At 45.9% G+C, this 16714-nt stretch overlaps 1 long non-coding RNA gene across 1 annotated transcript in view; it reads left to right on the forward strand.

Annotated features, from left to right (window-relative positions):
* LOC138481329 (uncharacterized) overlaps positions 1-16714 on the forward strand; it is a 339719-nt gene that overhangs the window by 186678 nt on the left and 136327 nt on the right. The gene's annotated exons all lie outside the window — the stretch shown is intronic.

Raw genomic sequence — 16714 nt, forward strand, 5'->3', positions numbered from 1 at the left:
CTGTGCTGGAAGTGTAAGTGCTCCAGAGGATCTCTGAGTCATTTGAATTGGTCCTGTCCTAAAACGAAGCAGTTCTGGGAAAAGGTTTGTGAGAGGTTAAGTTTGGTCTTAAGCATCGCAATCCCCATGAATGCTTCGTTACTGATTTTAGACGATGACTCTTTGCTGGATGAAATTGACTTTGGTAAGAAGGTTTGGTTGCTGCGCGCATGTATGGTTGCTAAAAAATTCATTTTAAAGTCCTGGAAATCAAGTAATTCCTTTAATATTGATGATTGGGTGGAGGAGCTTCTTACTGTTTCAACGTATGAAAAAGCTATTAACAAAAATACAGATGAAATCGCTAAATTTTGGGACATTTGGAGCTGTTTTCTTGATGTCTATGGATGAATGTGACCTTTACTTCTGAAGTGATACATCCCTACTTTGAATATTGCTTTTATGATTACTTACCTGTAATTTTATGAAATGATCTTGTAATTACCTTCCATCTATTGCATTGTTTACTGCATATGTAATTTTCGGTCTTTGGTTTCAATGTTTTCTTTCTTTTTCCTTTCTTACTTTTCTTCTTCTTCTCTCCATTTCATGCACCTCTTTTCTTTCTCTTACATTTGATATTTAGACTTAGTTTATGATGAACTGTTTAATGTGTTTTGCTTTGGTTGACTATGCTTGTGGTTAATAGATAAGGAAATGTTTTGTTCTTATTTGTTGTTGTGAAAATAAACATTTTGAACCACAGAAGTGTGCTCTGGAGCTGTTGGAGCATGTGACAGTCTAACAGCCAGTTGGGTGTGGTGCAAAGGGACTCGTGGATGAAAACTCTACCGCAGCTCTGAGATAAAAAAGGAGGTACTTTAAGCAAGACAAGGGGGAACATGGAAATAAATTGGGGTACAACTTTTCCTGAAGACAGTGAGGGACATAAGGGTCTGCCTGGATCCCTGACTCTCATTTGATCATGAAATCAATAAAGGGACTAGCAAAAGTGTTTTTACCATTTGTGCTCATTGAAGAGACTATTGGATTACTTTCCATTTCAACACAAAAATTGCTGAATGCTTTTTATAGCTAGTCGTTGTAATACAGCATAGCTCAGGTTACCCAAGTATGCCATTCGTAAGTTGCAGATTATAAAGACTGCTTGAGCCGGTATGATTGTTCATTTAAATCATAGGGCACATATAACATTGTGTGTATTTATTGGTATATGTGTCTGTTTTGTCTTTTATATGGTACCTTAGGGATTTTTGAACATTTTTGGAATATTAATAAATTAATGTGATTTACTCCTTTACTGTGATCACTCAATGATTCCTGTTCCTGCTTCAGTTATAGCCTATAGTGGAACTAATTTCAAACAAGTTGTTTATACAATACTCTTTGTCACTGTATATAACACAACATACACTTGTGAGATTAAGAAATCCTTAAATGAACCAGCCACAAAATCGGACCACAAGATAATCAAAAGGTAAAAATAACCATTCCAATCTTTCTCTACCATATCACCCCCTCCTCTCCGACCTTCCTTAATATAGGGTAAAAACACGGTTACACGATACGTAGAAACTGCTAAGATAGCAGAATCAGAAAGGGAGAAAGATTTGGATGCAGCCCTCACTACCCCTTCTGATCAGTCAACCCGAGATTCCACAGACTTCCCACTACCTCACCTCAATATACCATTGATGGCTTTTATCACAAGATACTTCCAGAAGCACCCAGCTGACCCATATTACTATTATAAAACAATGGTGTGAGAAACAGGACTCACCGACAACCAAACATATTTGCCTACATCTACCCCGACAGCCATCCAAACAAACATAAGAGTGGACCCGCAAGAAATAATGCCTGTTGTTTCATTCATCACTATAATCCCTACATCATTCCCTACAACCCTGCAGCTGGAACTAATAAATGTACCAGACACAAAGAAGAGCCTGCTAAGCATCATTGAATCTGAAAGCCTTAACGTGTAGAGCTGGAGAACTAACAAAACTAACCTTGCACAACCCAATGGCACTTGTCTAAGAAGCTAAATCCACTCAGAAATGACAGGCACAAGATCCCTCCACTTCAATGCATGGTCTGTCTGCAAAGCCTCCTATAACATTTTTCATGTTCTCTATCAAGACCAAATAGTCTTACAGTTCATCATGAAAGCCTGACTCTCTGATCAGTCGCGGTTATCCACAAAGGTATCCCATCAGGCTTCAAAATCAACTGTGCTAACTGCAACAATAGGAGAGGAGGTGGCATAGCTCTGCTGCACAGAGACTCCTTCATTCTCTCAACATCTTTCACTGACATCATCCCAGAGTGTGAATTGCTTACTGTGACCTGCGCCATCTCTCCCTCAGTTGGACGAAGCTTCCTCTTAATCTGCAGACCTCCCTCCTACAGGCCACATTTTGCTGACAAACACACTGGCACTGCCATCCTGGCCGTAGATCATCAACTGCTATATATACTTGCTATACTTGGAGTTTCAGCATCTGGCTCGAGAAAGAAGACAACACTATTACAAACTCATTTGGAGCAAACCATACCACACTACACCTCAAACAGAGGGATTATGGCCCTTCCCACATAGTCTTACACACTCAGGAAGGCATTTTCTGTAATAAAAACATTACCACTGTCAGTTCCCCAGTTTACATCCCCTGGAGAGATCACTTATCGATCCCGTTCACAATATTGACTGAGACACCACGCCTTGCAGTGCCATCAAAGCAACCATGACCAGACCATGGAAAGAAATACCCTTGACCTCTGTACTAAAAGACAAGAGGCAACCAAATATACTGTTCCAGAAGATGGACCCACAACCCAACTAGATGCAAAACTCCACAACATTAATTTCCACATTTGGCTGTATTCCATTAAGAAACCTTTCAAAAACTCTTAAATTAGAAACAAGCTAAATGATACGCCCTCACACTAAACTACTAAAAAAAAGAAAATAGGAAATGAGAAAATCTGGAGGAAAAATAATCTACAAACTATCAAATTCACCTACCATCAGAAGTTATGCCTTTTCAGAGCTGAAGTGCTTAAACCAAAGAAAGCACACTACTCCAAACGCATTGAATCGATGCATTACAGCAAATGAGAATTGCATAAGATCATCAGGGAATTCAAAAACAGACAGCCTGCAAAGAAATCCCTACTCGCACACAAGAGCTCTGTGATCAGATTGCTTGACACTTCAACCAAAACATCCTCGACAATCAAGGACTCTCCCACCCACATGCCGCTAACAAGAGTCCACCAACACCTCTCAGTAGCTCCTTGGCACTGTCTTTTCAGCCTTCTATCTGGAGAGGACCTACAAGCTACCATTGACTCATTCAACACATCAGGATTTCCCGAGTATCCATGTCCCAACAATCTTTACAAATCCATCGTCAAATCTCCAGACTTACCAGCCAGCTTCCTATCCCTCCTCAACAACTCCATCGGCACCAGAAGAGTCCCAGCTGCACACATCAGACATGTGCTTAAAAGCCCAGAGCTGACCCATATAACCCAGCAAGCTATCATCCTAAAATTCCCCTTTCATCTGGAAACCTCTGGAAAAAATTCATATATGATCTACTCATGGATTTCACCAAAACAAACAACCTCCTGAATGAGTACCAGCAAGGATTTGTATCTTCTAGGAGTTTCTAATCAGCTCTGTGCTGCATCTGCGATACACTTAAAGACAATTTGGATGAAAACTTTGAGAGTGCACTTATTGTGCTAGACATCCCAGTTGCTTTTGACACCATCATTCAGGAAATCCTCCTAAAAATACTGGGAGATATTGGTATTAAAGAAACAGCTCTACGCTGGATCAGCTCCTTCCTCACAGGTAGAACACAAGTTTGTCAGAGGATGAACATGAAGCACGCCATTTCCTCTCTGCAACCCTGCACTTGCGTTTTAGGGTGACGAGATCCGAGTCATACCAGGAGTTACATTTGGCTTTGGGCTTCAGGCGGTTTCTCATGATGGGGGCAAGGATATCAAGAGTAACAGATATAGCAGAGTGGAGCATGGAGAGGGCTGTGTCAGGGTGGGAGTCAGCCGAAGGGGTAGGGGGAGGCGAGAAGGTAGCAGCGAAAGCCTCAACTGACACACGCTTCATGGGTCGGATGACCGAGAAGGTGGGTGGCAGTGAAGAGGGTGGCTTTGCCTGTGGAGTAGGGAGGGTGAGGTGGGAGGATAGGAGAAAGTGATCACTCCAGGAGAGAGGAGTGCAGAGAGGGACGGAGAGGGGAAGGTCAGAAGAGATCAGAGCATCAAGAGTGTGCCCAGCAGAGTGAGTAGGCCCAGACGGGAGAATAGAGAGTGAGAGAGAGTCGCAGAGGTCACGAAAGAGACCAGTGGGGGGAATGGAGGCATCAAGGTGGATGTTGAAGTCGCCAAGAAAGAGGAGTTGAGTGGTTGAGGACAGGAGTGAGGAGGAGAGGTCAGCCCACTCAGAGAGGAAGGAGGAAATGTGACCAGGTGGCCGATAGATAGTAGCCACGGTAAGGGAATGGCTAGGAGAGAGAGAGAGTCGGCAGACAAGACATTCAAAAGAGGAGTAGGTCTGCGTAGGAGTGACAGTGGCAGGAATCCACTCAGGGAAGATAAGGGCAACACCACCCCCTGCACGGTTAGGCCTGGGCATGGAGAGGATCTTGTAACCGTCAGGTAGGAGTGTGTCAAAGCTGGTGGCAGAGCTGGCTGTGAACCATGTCTCAGTGAGACAGAGGACGTCGAGGTCCAGTTCCTCAAGAAGGTGACAGATATCAGAGGAGTGCTTGATGGCAGAGCGAGAATTTAGAGTGGCAATGTGGAGAAGGTTGCCATCCTTGAAGAACTTCCGGGGAGGGGTACAGATCAGAGGTACGCCCTGCGGCGGTGTTGAAGAAGGAGGTGACAAACTGGCCTGCCGCCTGCTCCAAAGGCAGTACCGGCTCTCCGTTCTCACCAAGAAGAGAGCCCTTATCCAAGCCCGCATCTCTGCGGCATCTAACAACTCCGCCGAACTCTTTAAAATCTGCAAGGAGCTGGTCAACCCTGTTGCAGTCTCTACCTCTCCTGTCCCCTCCCAGGCCCTCTGCACTGCACTGGCCTCTCACTTCATCTCTAAAACTCAGGACATCCTGTCCTCGCTCTCCTCCTTTCACCTCCCTCCCTCCCTTCCCGGCTCTTCCTCTGGCCCTTCTGCAGTCACCCCTCCTCCCTCTTTCTCTGCCTTTCCACTTTTCTCTGCTGACGAGGTTTCCAGACAAGTCCGATCTATGAAAGTCTCGTCTAAACAGGTTCACCCCTGTTCCTCCAAAACTATCAAGGACCACATCGACTCCCTGGCTCCTGCCCTGGCTGACTTTTGCAACCACTCCTTCGCCTCTGGAGTCTTCCCTTCCCCCCTCAAGCACTCCCTTGTGCACCCTCTTCTCAAGAAACCCTCTTCCGACCCCTCCTGCCCGGCTAACTATCGCCCTATCTCCATCACTCCCTTCCTGGGCAAGCTCCTGGAGAAACTGGCCATCTCCCAGCTTAACCTCCATGCTGAATCTGTTGGTAGTCTTCATGACCATCAATCTGGCTTCAGAGCTGCCAGAAGCACGGAAACTGCTCTCCTGAACATCCGTGAAGACCTGCTCTTGAACCTCGATTCCAACACTCCGTGTGTTCTCATTCTGCTCGATCTCTCCTCTGCCTTTGACACTGTCAACCATGCCATCCTGCTCAACCGTCTCCGTGAAAACCTGGGTATCACTGGTCAGGCTCTGGCGTGGCTGACCTCTTTCCTTTCAAATCGACCCTCCCAGGTCCAACTGGGGTCCTTCCTCTCCGACATCTTTTTCTCCACCTGTAGTGTCCCCCAGGGATCTAATCTCTCTCCCTGGCTGTTCAACCAGTATCTGGCACTCCTTGCCCACCGCATCGCCGCTCTCTGCCCTAATTTCCAGTGCTATGCGGACGATACCCAGGTCATTTTCAGGCTACCCTCAGCCTCCCCCTCTCCTTCCCTCATCTCTGACTGTCTGTCTGCTATCCAGGAATGGTGTGCCGCCAATGACCTCTGCCTTAATGCCAGTAAGACTGAGATTCTACTCATCGGTACACCCACTCCCTCCTTCCCTGCAGCTCTCTGGCCTGCCTCCCTTGGCCCCCTCCCTGCTCCTACCTGCAAGGCAAAAAACCTTGGGGTCATCTTCGACTCCACACTCTCCTTCTCTCCTCATATTTCTGACGTCGCTAAGAAGTCACACTACCAGCTGCACCTCCTCAGAGGTATTCTTCCCTTCCTCTCCTTCCCCCAGAAGCTCACTGTCTCCCGAGCCCTGGTTCTCTCGAAGCTGGATTACTGTAACAGCCTCTATCTTAATCTGCCTGCCTCCACTCTCCGCCCTCTGCAACTCATCCAGAACAGAACTGCGAGACTTGTCCTTGGCCTCAATCCCAGGGACCGTATCTCTCCAGGACTGAAATCTCTACACTGGCTCCCAGTGGCTGCGAGGATAAAGTTCAAAACCCTCTGCATTGTCCACAAGGCCTTCTGGGGCCTGGGTCCTAAATACCTTCAACTCTCTCTTCCCAAATATCTTCCTTCCCGAGCCCTTCGCTCATCCGCCTCCAACTCCCTCAGGGTCAGCCGCTTCTCGAAGCAACGAGCTGGGGGTAGATCTCTCTCCGCGGCAGGGGCCTCCCTCTGGAACAGCCTTCCTGCCTCCCTGAAACTTGAGGAGAACCATCCCCGGTTCCGGAAGCACCTCAAAACCTTCCTCTTTGCTTCTACTTTCTCTCTCCCTCTCCCCTGCTGAACAGCTAATATCCTTCACTGAAACTGCACTGATTCTGCAACTGGACCACTCTTAACGGACTCGGTCCTGGGCCCAGCCACTCTCCACTTGCACTGATGCACTGGAACCCCTCTGCACTGCGGGACTGTCTCTGTATCCCTACAGCCCCCCCCCCCTTTCCCAGCACTTGTTCTGCACTTACCTTGCACTTGCCACCAGCTGGCCCTATTTATTTATTACTTTACGCCACTTACCTTGTACTGCACTTCCCCCCTCCCCTTCCCCTTGCACTTTTCCCCCTCCCCCACCCCTGCACTTGCGCGATCTGAATGACACCTGGCCTAGTAGGATCGTTGTCTGTCTCCCCTTGTTCCTCCCCTCCCTGCCTCGTCGCGCCTTGAAACACCTGTGTATAAGCGCGTTACAAATGCCATATCATATCATATCATACCACCATCTTGGGTCCCTAAAATTCCTGGCCTCACCCACTTACCTGCAGTGTACCTCAACGATCCACACTCTCACCTCTACTTTTCAACCTATGCCTGACACCCCTACTAGACATCCTCAATAGGCCTGGTCTCGCCTTCCACAACTACTTGGATGACACACAAATAATCTTCACATTTGTGAACCACCCATCACAAAACGCTCCAGACATTAAAAACTGTCTTGCTCTTGTGGGCATGCGGATGATGGCAAACGGATAAAATCTCAAACCTAGCAAAACAGAACTGATGGTATACAGTCCTATCGGTGCTAACTCCACCACAATCCCTTGGCCAGATTAAATGGGCACTTGCCCAAACCCATCCACCACAGTAATGAACCTTGGAACCAAAACGGATTACACACAGATGAGAGCCATAGCCAGAAGCTATTTCTTCCAGTGGCGCATGCCACACTGCATCCTACCTTACTTAACATTCACCCATAGGTCTATGCCCATTATTTGTCTAACACTGTCCAATCTAAACTATGCAAACAGCCTCTATCTTGGACTCCCAGATTAACTAATTTGGAAACTTCAAAAAGTTAAAAATGCAACAGCAAGACTACTTCTCACAATTAAGTGATTTGAACATATCACGCCAGCATTACATATTCTCACCTAGCTACCCATCAAAATATGGTTCATTTCAAAACCTTGTGCATCGCCCATCATTCATACTATGGAGGGGGCCTTCCTCCAGCATTGCTGCACTAGTCCCCAACTTCAACAAGCAATAGGAAGGAGGATCCTCTTTTTCAGTTCTGGTCACACAACTGTGGAACTCTCAGCCCAAACCTCTCTGCCTGGAAGTAAACCACGTGATTTCAGGAAATATATAAATACTTTTTGGCCAACCACTTAGAAATGAAAGATAATAGCAAATGACTAAAAACTGTGCACCCGAAATTTGTGCTACTTTACAATGAGCAATTGTGAAACTCTTCACGCTACCATTTGTGGGAAACCAATAACTTTACTGTGCAACAGTGAAATCTACAACCAAGAGCAAGGACGCTACACCCTAATCTCCCTCCGCCGATTCCCCTCTCATCCCTCAACTAACTCTTCACTACTAAAATCTTGCATCCTTTCACTATCCACACTCCTTCAATTGACCTCCAGGCCTAGTGCACTTAAAAGACTCAGACCCTATCCGTCTTCTATCAACAACCATTCTGTCAATGATGGTACTCCACAATCCAGGGGCTGCCCATATGGCTAACCTGCCCGCTCTGTACCAACCACAAAAAACAGAGATTTTCATGTTGGCACAGAGGTAACAGGTACATCTGACCTGCATCCATCAACACAAAGGTTTCTGCTTCTGCCTTCATTCTATCCGACTAACACACCCTGCCCTCCTTTCTAACAGAGGCACGTACAGCGAGGCCATCATTTGTAGAGGGCGCTATATAAGACCACTTTGCATTACATGAAGTCCTCATGCAATGGTGCAATATTTGTTATGTAACAGGTGAAACAGATAACTGAAAACAGTGTATTTTTCCGACAATTGTCGGATTATCGTACAAAGTTAATAGCAATGTGGTGTACTTTAAATATCATACATTTCACGTAAGTGTTTAAGAAATCAATGGTTTTTATTCTGGCTTTGGCAGTGTTATATCCTTTTTGGAGATTTCAGTTAACAGAACACCAGATTGGAACTTTCCATAACCCAGGGTGTGAATGTAAGCCTGGCTGTTATCTGACATGCCTGCCCTGTGGGGGAAGGCTCATTTAACACATCAGAAAATCTCATTAAATTCCTAGAACAAAAGGCCTTGTGAACAGGTCCACTGAGTTAATGAGTAGCCCCGCCTTTGCAAATCCATGTGGGGACAGATGTTCAAATAAATGAAAGTTAAAATGCCAACAAACAAATCTACAGTGTACATCCTGATAACCGTCAGGTCCGTTTCTTAGTACCAAACTTTGAACACATCTTCTTGCACTTAGAATTATCACCTTTGAAATCAGTTACAGCATAAAACATGACCAGATGGACAGCATAATGCAAACTAGAGATATGTGCCAACAGACCCATGTTAATTATTGACTGAAAGACCTGCTGGCCTAATGGGTTTATTTATCAATAGTGTAAGGTAACTCCCCAGCAACCAGACCAAGAAAATACAACACACTAGGGAAAAGGCTAGGTGCACCCTTTTTCGAGAAAGACAAGTTCTTTTATTTTGTATACAAAAAGGAAAAGTGACAGGGTATTATGAATCCACTGCCATAGAGCTCTCTGTCGTCCTTCATACAAGATTCAGGTTATAAACAGAAAAACCGTCACTCATGAGTCACTCGATATACAGTGTTAATCCCCCACCCTCATTGGCTACCGCCTATATGCATGCTAATAATTACATATAGCTCATTCTACAATTTGTTCTGCTTTCTTCACGGGGGCAATGTCCTCGTTCATCTGGGAACACTGCAAAGCAATTGGTTAAATTCAACTGGCACCACCCTACATTCGATCCTAACAGCTTGATATGCACCTGGTTATCAATATGGACTCATCAGAAAACTTCGATGTCAGCCTGGTCCTTGCAAACAAAGCAGCCCTTTTATCATCCCAGACACGTTGGTGCCCCCATCATGCCCTCCCCACTGTACGAGCATCACTCTTAGCTCTCCATGGCACAAATCATAGATCATGTTGATCTCCACTTTCTCCATTATTAGTTCCCCTCCCAAGAGTAAACGTAGTGTCCCACTAATCAATCCAGTTTGCTAAGGATTTAGGACCCATTAACCTGCACATCTTGTAGTTCAAATGGAATGACCGTCATTCTGGGGGGGCTCTAGTGCCTTAAATGTTAGTTCATGTTTTGGCATTCCAAGACCTCTACCTCAACTCCCAGGAATATGACCTTGGTATTGGGCAACAGCCCTTTGCCTATTTAGCTGCACACTCCTGCATAATTTGTTCAAAGGCCAAACTGATGTGGGTGTAGGTGTGTGTTCTTTTCCGCACCTGGGAACCGGAATGTGATGGCCAACCAAAGGATGAAACCTCGTTGTTCTGGATCTCCAAACACAGACTGCGAGAATTCAGGCCTATTTTTAAACACAACACTACTTCATGTCATAACTATTATGTCTATATAATGTATCCTATGTACTTCTATTGCAAAGCTACTGATTAGTTCCCCCTAATGTGATTTCCCACTCCGGCAAATTTTTTCCAACCATAAAGCACCCCCGTCCCCCTACACCGTGCTGTACTTACTATCCATATTTCCATATATTTTTCACAATCTCAATTGGCTAGGAAGGGCTCCGATCTGGACCTGTATCCCAACAATAGAGAATAAACAAAGGTTGAACTCTCATTAGGAAACAATGGACCATTTAAATTAACAGTATACTTGCATTTAAAAACAGTTTTTGGTATAAGTGCACAACCAAATCAATAACAATGAAGCGGGAAAGTGTGTTGTGATTTCGTATCCCCCTATCCAAGCAGTCAAAATACGAATTTTCCACATTGACTACAAATTATTAGAATGATAAATATGTGCCACAAATGAGGGCCAATATTTAAAGTTGTTTCTTCAACATTTTACCAGTTCTCGGGTCAGGTGAGTAAAACTCCACTTCTAAAAAGGAGGAGGACATGTGCCGATACTTGACAAGAATCAACACCTGTGATCCTGAATAGTTTTCAGGCGGAGTGGCAGTTGAGACAATCTCCAGGTTCCCAAAGGAACATACAAGGAACACAATTTAGCTAAACAAGAACAGAACGCTAAACAAGACTGATATGTAAATAGATATTTCCCATCTGTAAAAGGTACAGTGAGCAAAAAGCATGTGCTGCAAACTCTCATCTCAGAACAGGTTATCATGCCATGTTCTTTCTGGAGAGGAGCGCCTGATACCTTTTTTGAAATACCTCCCAATCATGCCTAGCTTAGAGTCACATACCCACATGTGCCATCTTTAACCAATCATGAGATATTTAATGGACATTTTTTCATGTATAATTTGGGCATCTGCTGATTTTCTTTACCAGTTTTGTCACTCTTTGCCGTGATGTTCCCCTCTTGTTTTACTGATGTTCAGTGCTATAGTTGTAAGAAAATGTGTCAGAGCCCAAATGTCCGGATATGGTCAGAATCAGTGCCCAGCATCGTCACCATCCAACTCCTTGTTATTCATGAAAATGGATAAATAGTCCTGCCAATCTGGGTCATCAGGTTCATGGATAACAATGAGCCAGCCCATGCAGAACTGCAGGTCTCAAAATTAAGGTTCAATGAGCGAGAGCTTAAACCAGCTCTTGAGTGTCGGGCATCACTCACCCAGTAAGCAGGAACTACGGCTAGGTAACCAGGAGCGGGTACGCAGCACAAATCGAACTTCCACATGAGATGCACAGTAACATTTTGGCTATTGCGTATTATGTTTAAATGTGTCCTAAATGTGCCCTAGTTCTTATTTATTAACAATACAAGTTAATGTCACATATGCATGTTTGTAAGGGGCCACTTGGACTGGGGAGCCAAAGGTAGATCCTGGTAGCTGTTGGCTTCAAGGTAACCAGGCTCTCTTAGGGTAGAGGTATAAGCGAAATAGCTCCCAGCACTTTCGAACCTTGCACTGTTGGTATATTACTATGACTGACTGACAACTAAAATAATAAAGTTATCAAAACATAATCAAATCCACACATCAACCACTGCTGATGTTTAACTATTGTTCTTCTGTGGAATTATAACTGAAAACCTGAATGCCCCTTGAAATTGGTGTCCCTTTGAAAAATACTTACCAATGCACTGAAAAGGGAAGACACTATTTGCCCAGGCCTCTGTGCTGTCCCCTTGTGATCCATTGTGCTTTGCTTTTCTGAGGAGGTATGCTGTCATGTTATGTTTTTTCTGGGCCTGTGTGTCTGAGGCTTTGAGCTTACCGCTTTTGGGACTCCATGCTGCCCCACTCCTATGCATGTGTTGTGACCCAGACATGACCCTAGATGCTTCCCCACCCCAAAGCATGTTTGCTGCCTCCCCCAGAGCCTGTGTGTTGCACCCCCTTAATGTGTGCTGCTGTAACCCAGAGCCTGTGGAATAGCATCCTTTCATGAGTCTACGTGAGGCCCCTTCTGATTCTGTGGGAGGTCTTTAACTGAGCCTTTATGCTGTCTCCCCTTTGTGCCAGCGCCCTTTAAACCAGAGTTGTGACCATCTTGAGAGCCCACGATTATTCTTATTGCTGCATTTGGCTTGGCTCTTATTGTAAATGTTTCTTCCCCTTTGTTTGGGAAAGGCACACGTTTCTGAAAGCGGCGAAGGCTCTTCATCTCCTGCTGCGCTTCTTCAATTCCACCAACATCTCATATCTTTCCCTAATGACATGAAAATCAATAGGAACATTTGAACAGAAGAAAGAACCAGGGACCTGGAGAGCTCATTACTTTAATGTACATGCCGGAGAGATGTGTGTTTCTGCATTGTTTACATCAGTTTACTCTGTTATTTCTTCTATCAGGGTGTCTCAATATGAGTGTCATTTTGTTTAGTTACACAACAATTCGGTCCTGATCCTCAAGGCAGTTTTCCTACTTGCCTGGGCCAACTGATCACGCAAGTGTGTTTCCTGGGTGGCGGTCTGCCAGTGCAAATGAGCTGTGCCCCCCTCTTGCATACTAATAAAGGAGAATGCAGGGTAGATTCCCAACGCCCAGGTGGGAGACAGGACCACATTTCACAGTGATGGGCCCTACAAGGGCCTGCTATGGTGAAAAGTCTGAAAAGTAAAAGAAGGATTTCTATTCCTGTCTATGGGGATAGAAATGCAAGCAGGGCTGAAGGTGATCACAGCACGTGTCCCATTGTGAAAGGGTCTGAAATAATGTTCAATACATATTGTGCATATTTCCAACCAGACGCATTTCTTAATTCTGGATGCACTTGAAACACCCCTCCTGCTGAGCAATTGATAAAAGGTGGTCGGAGGTTGGCATCGGAAAGTGAACGTTCAGGTGCCCTTTGGGATTTGGGCGCAGCTAGCAAGGGTATGCCAATCTGCTCGTTATCGTTGCTTGCATATGGACTTGATCCATACAACATGTTGTTGGAAATGTTACAGGGTGTGTATATAGCACATTATTCCGCACATCCCAGATTCGAGGGGACATGTGGTTCCCCTGTCACCCCCTTCTATGGCGCTGTTCTGATATGATATCCAGCGCGACCGGGGATCGAACCTGTGGTGCTCCATCTCCTCTTGCTTCCAAGGCGAGCATGTTGCCCCTGAGCTATCCTCCCCTGTCACCCCTTTTTCCGTTGCCCGTTCTGAGGAGGTGCAGGCTGGGCAAAGCGGATGGCACAAGACCCCTTGACCCCTGCCTGCCATAAAATGGCCTAGACAGAACCACTCGTGTAAAGCACATGTTTCTGTTTCATTTTCACCCCTATAGTTTGAACTTTAACATCGCACACGGGATCAGACTCTGAACGGAAATGTGCTCATAGAACGTCTGCAGGCCCATAGCCCACATGGACGCCGGAAGTCAAAGCAAATCGATGTGTGGTGGGGCACTGCAAACAAACAGTTTTGCAGAAGGAGCCTGTCTGAAAAGCACTTGTACTAGCAGTCGGCCCACAGACAACAGACTTGATTTAGAGGGGTGCCTCCTGAGGGCAGCAGTCCCGCAGCACTGAATTGGGGGGGCCTAAAGTTTACTTTATTATAAAGCCGGACGATTGATTGAGCACGCATGCAGTATGTGGAAAGCAGGTTATTAAAATGCATTCGCCCTACACCGAGAAAGAAAGGTTGGTCAAAGACATGAAAGAAAAGGCCTCTGCACACCTTCACCTTCACCTAATTGTTTTACCACAGCCGAAAAAGGCGGGCAAAGAATCTTTTCTCTAAATGTAAGACAAGCTTAAGATCATTTATACAGCCGCGTGTGCACTGTAGCTCAAGTAATTCCTTCTTCTTACCCTCGGGAAATTTCATCACTCTTGAATCACATTTTTATTTGGAGATGTGCTTAATAATATTCTGTGGCAGTGAGAGGCAATCATGTGCCTTCTTGAGAGCACTGCATATTTCTGCTAGCTACTATCTGTATTGCCTCATGCAATGGAAAATCAAGTAACGTGTGCATTTTAAATGCAGATCACTGGGATATATTCACGAAATACAACAAACTGCTGTAGAATGCAAACAGCTCTTTTGCCAGCTGGTTGCACCAAACAGCAGAATTTCCTATTGCCCCCCTTTGTGGGGTTGACAGTCTAAGGAGAGATTAGGTGATTAAAACTCTGCAGTATTTAATTTTCCCTCCAGGGAAGTTTTGGTGAATAGAGGGGCTCCATTCCAGCGTTTATTTGTTTGGACGGCTGCACCTCGCCGGCTCCGTGCATACCCCATTTTTATGTTTATGCAATAATTTTAGAGATGTCATCATACATTTTTATGGAGCACACCATTCACCAGCAGAGTGGTCTCCTGGTGCAGTGACCCACAAGGGGAGGCAGGGTAGGGCAGCGGTTGTTGTTTGAAGGGCAGTTTCCTTGGGGCCCTGATGGAGGTGAGGTGGTCAGGAATAGAGTGAATCCATTGGGATGGGGATATTCCCACCCACAGCTGGAGTGTGAGGTCAGAGAAAGCAGGCCCTCCAAAACATGACCTGCTGAAGTGACAGTCAAAAATGAGATTGCCCATTGAGGAGTGTGGACAATAACACTGGAGTTTGGAGGTGATGTGTGAGGTGGTCCAAGGTTTTGAAAGCTCTGCACACCATGCAAAGTGACTTAAATTGTATGTGTTTGCCAATAGGAGGCCACAGAGGCTGGAAATGGTTGGCATACTAACGAGAACATTTCTGAAACTGAGTAGGAGATGAGCTACAGCATTCTGGACTTGCTGGATTGGGAACAAAGTCATGCCATGTGAGAGACCTTTGCCAAAGCCAAGTCTTGAGAAGAATTCCTTTCGGATGTGAAGATGAAATAGCAGGAGCTGACTGCCACATGTATCTGGGGGATGAGTGCGTGGTCTGTGTGTGATGCCTAAGCTTTCGCATTAGGGTGAAGGTGGCAAGCAGGGGCAGCCAGATGGATGAGTGGCCAATATTGGGGGTCAAGAGTGATGAAGAAATCTCTGGTTTGTCGCCATCTAGTTTGATTCAGTTATCATGCATTTAATCATGCATGGCAAGAATGCAGTGATGGAAATTGTTTGGAATGGAATCAAGGTCTTTGTATATTCCCACTGAGCTTGTTGGTTGTCTGCATAACCATCAATCTGGATCCCAAGGCACAGCAACTGCTCTCCTGAACACCAGTGAAGAATTGCTTGCAAATCTTGACTCTAACCCCTCTCCACCCACCCACTCCCCCCCCGCTGTTCTCATTCTCCTTGACTTCTCCTCTGCCTTCAACACTGTTAACCACTCTATCCTCAAAGCGGCTCAATGATACTCTTAGTATCTCAGACCGGGCACTGGAGTGGGTGACCTCCTTGCTCACCGACTGCCCCTCCCAGGTGATCCTTGGCTCCTTCTCCTCCTCCCCCTCTAGCTCGACCTGTGGAGTTCCCCAGGGCTCTATCCTCTCACCTTGGTTTTTCAATATCTACCTTGCCCCTTTTGCTCACCTGATCTCTACCTTCTCTCCTAATTTCCTGTGCTACCCAGATGACACCCAACTCTTCTTCAAACTCCCTTTTTCTTCTCTTCCTACCTCCTCGGTCATCCCTGACTGCCTATCATCTATCCAGTCATGGTGAACCTCTAACAACCTCTGTATCAATGCTAGCAAGACTGAGAACCTTTCTATCGGGGACCCTGCTCCCTGCTCCCTCCCCCCCTCGCTCTGGCCACCCTCAATGGGTTCTCATCCCTCTCCTTCCACTGAAACCAGAAATATTCGGGTCTTGTTCGACGCTTCTCTTTCCTTCACTCCTCATATCTTGGACCTTGTCAAGAAAGCCCACTTTCAACTTCACCCTTTCCTCACCTTCTCCCAGAATCTCAATGTCTCTAGAGCTCTGGTCCTCTTCAGGCTGGACTACCGGGTCCTGGCCTTTTGCCAAATCTCTTTCAGCACCTGCCCCCTCCTGGCACTCATATCTGGGCCCCCTCCTGCCTTTGGAGCTGTATTAGGTTTGCACCTATTGGTCTGGCACCTGGCACCCCACCCTCCTGGCCTGTCACTGCCTTGGCACTTACCTGTTGTCTCCACAACAGGCACCCTTTTACTTCCCCCCTGGTGGACTCCCTAGCACTTACCCCCCTTTTTCTCTTTCCCCTCTGCACTTGCACTTTCCGAATGTCACAAGGCCTAGTAGGACCGTTGTTGTCTTGTTGCATTCATTGTCTCTATCCTGTATTGTCATGATTGTTTCCCTTGTTCCGCTCCCTTCTTGACTCGTGGCACTTTGATGCACTATTCTAGCTGTA

Source organism: Ambystoma mexicanum, chromosome 5p, assembly GCF_040938575.1.
Source record: "Ambystoma mexicanum isolate Mex_15411 chromosome 5p, UKY_AmexF1_1, whole genome shotgun sequence".
NCBI classification, from domain to species: Eukaryota; Metazoa; Chordata; class Amphibia; order Caudata; family Ambystomatidae; genus Ambystoma; species Ambystoma mexicanum.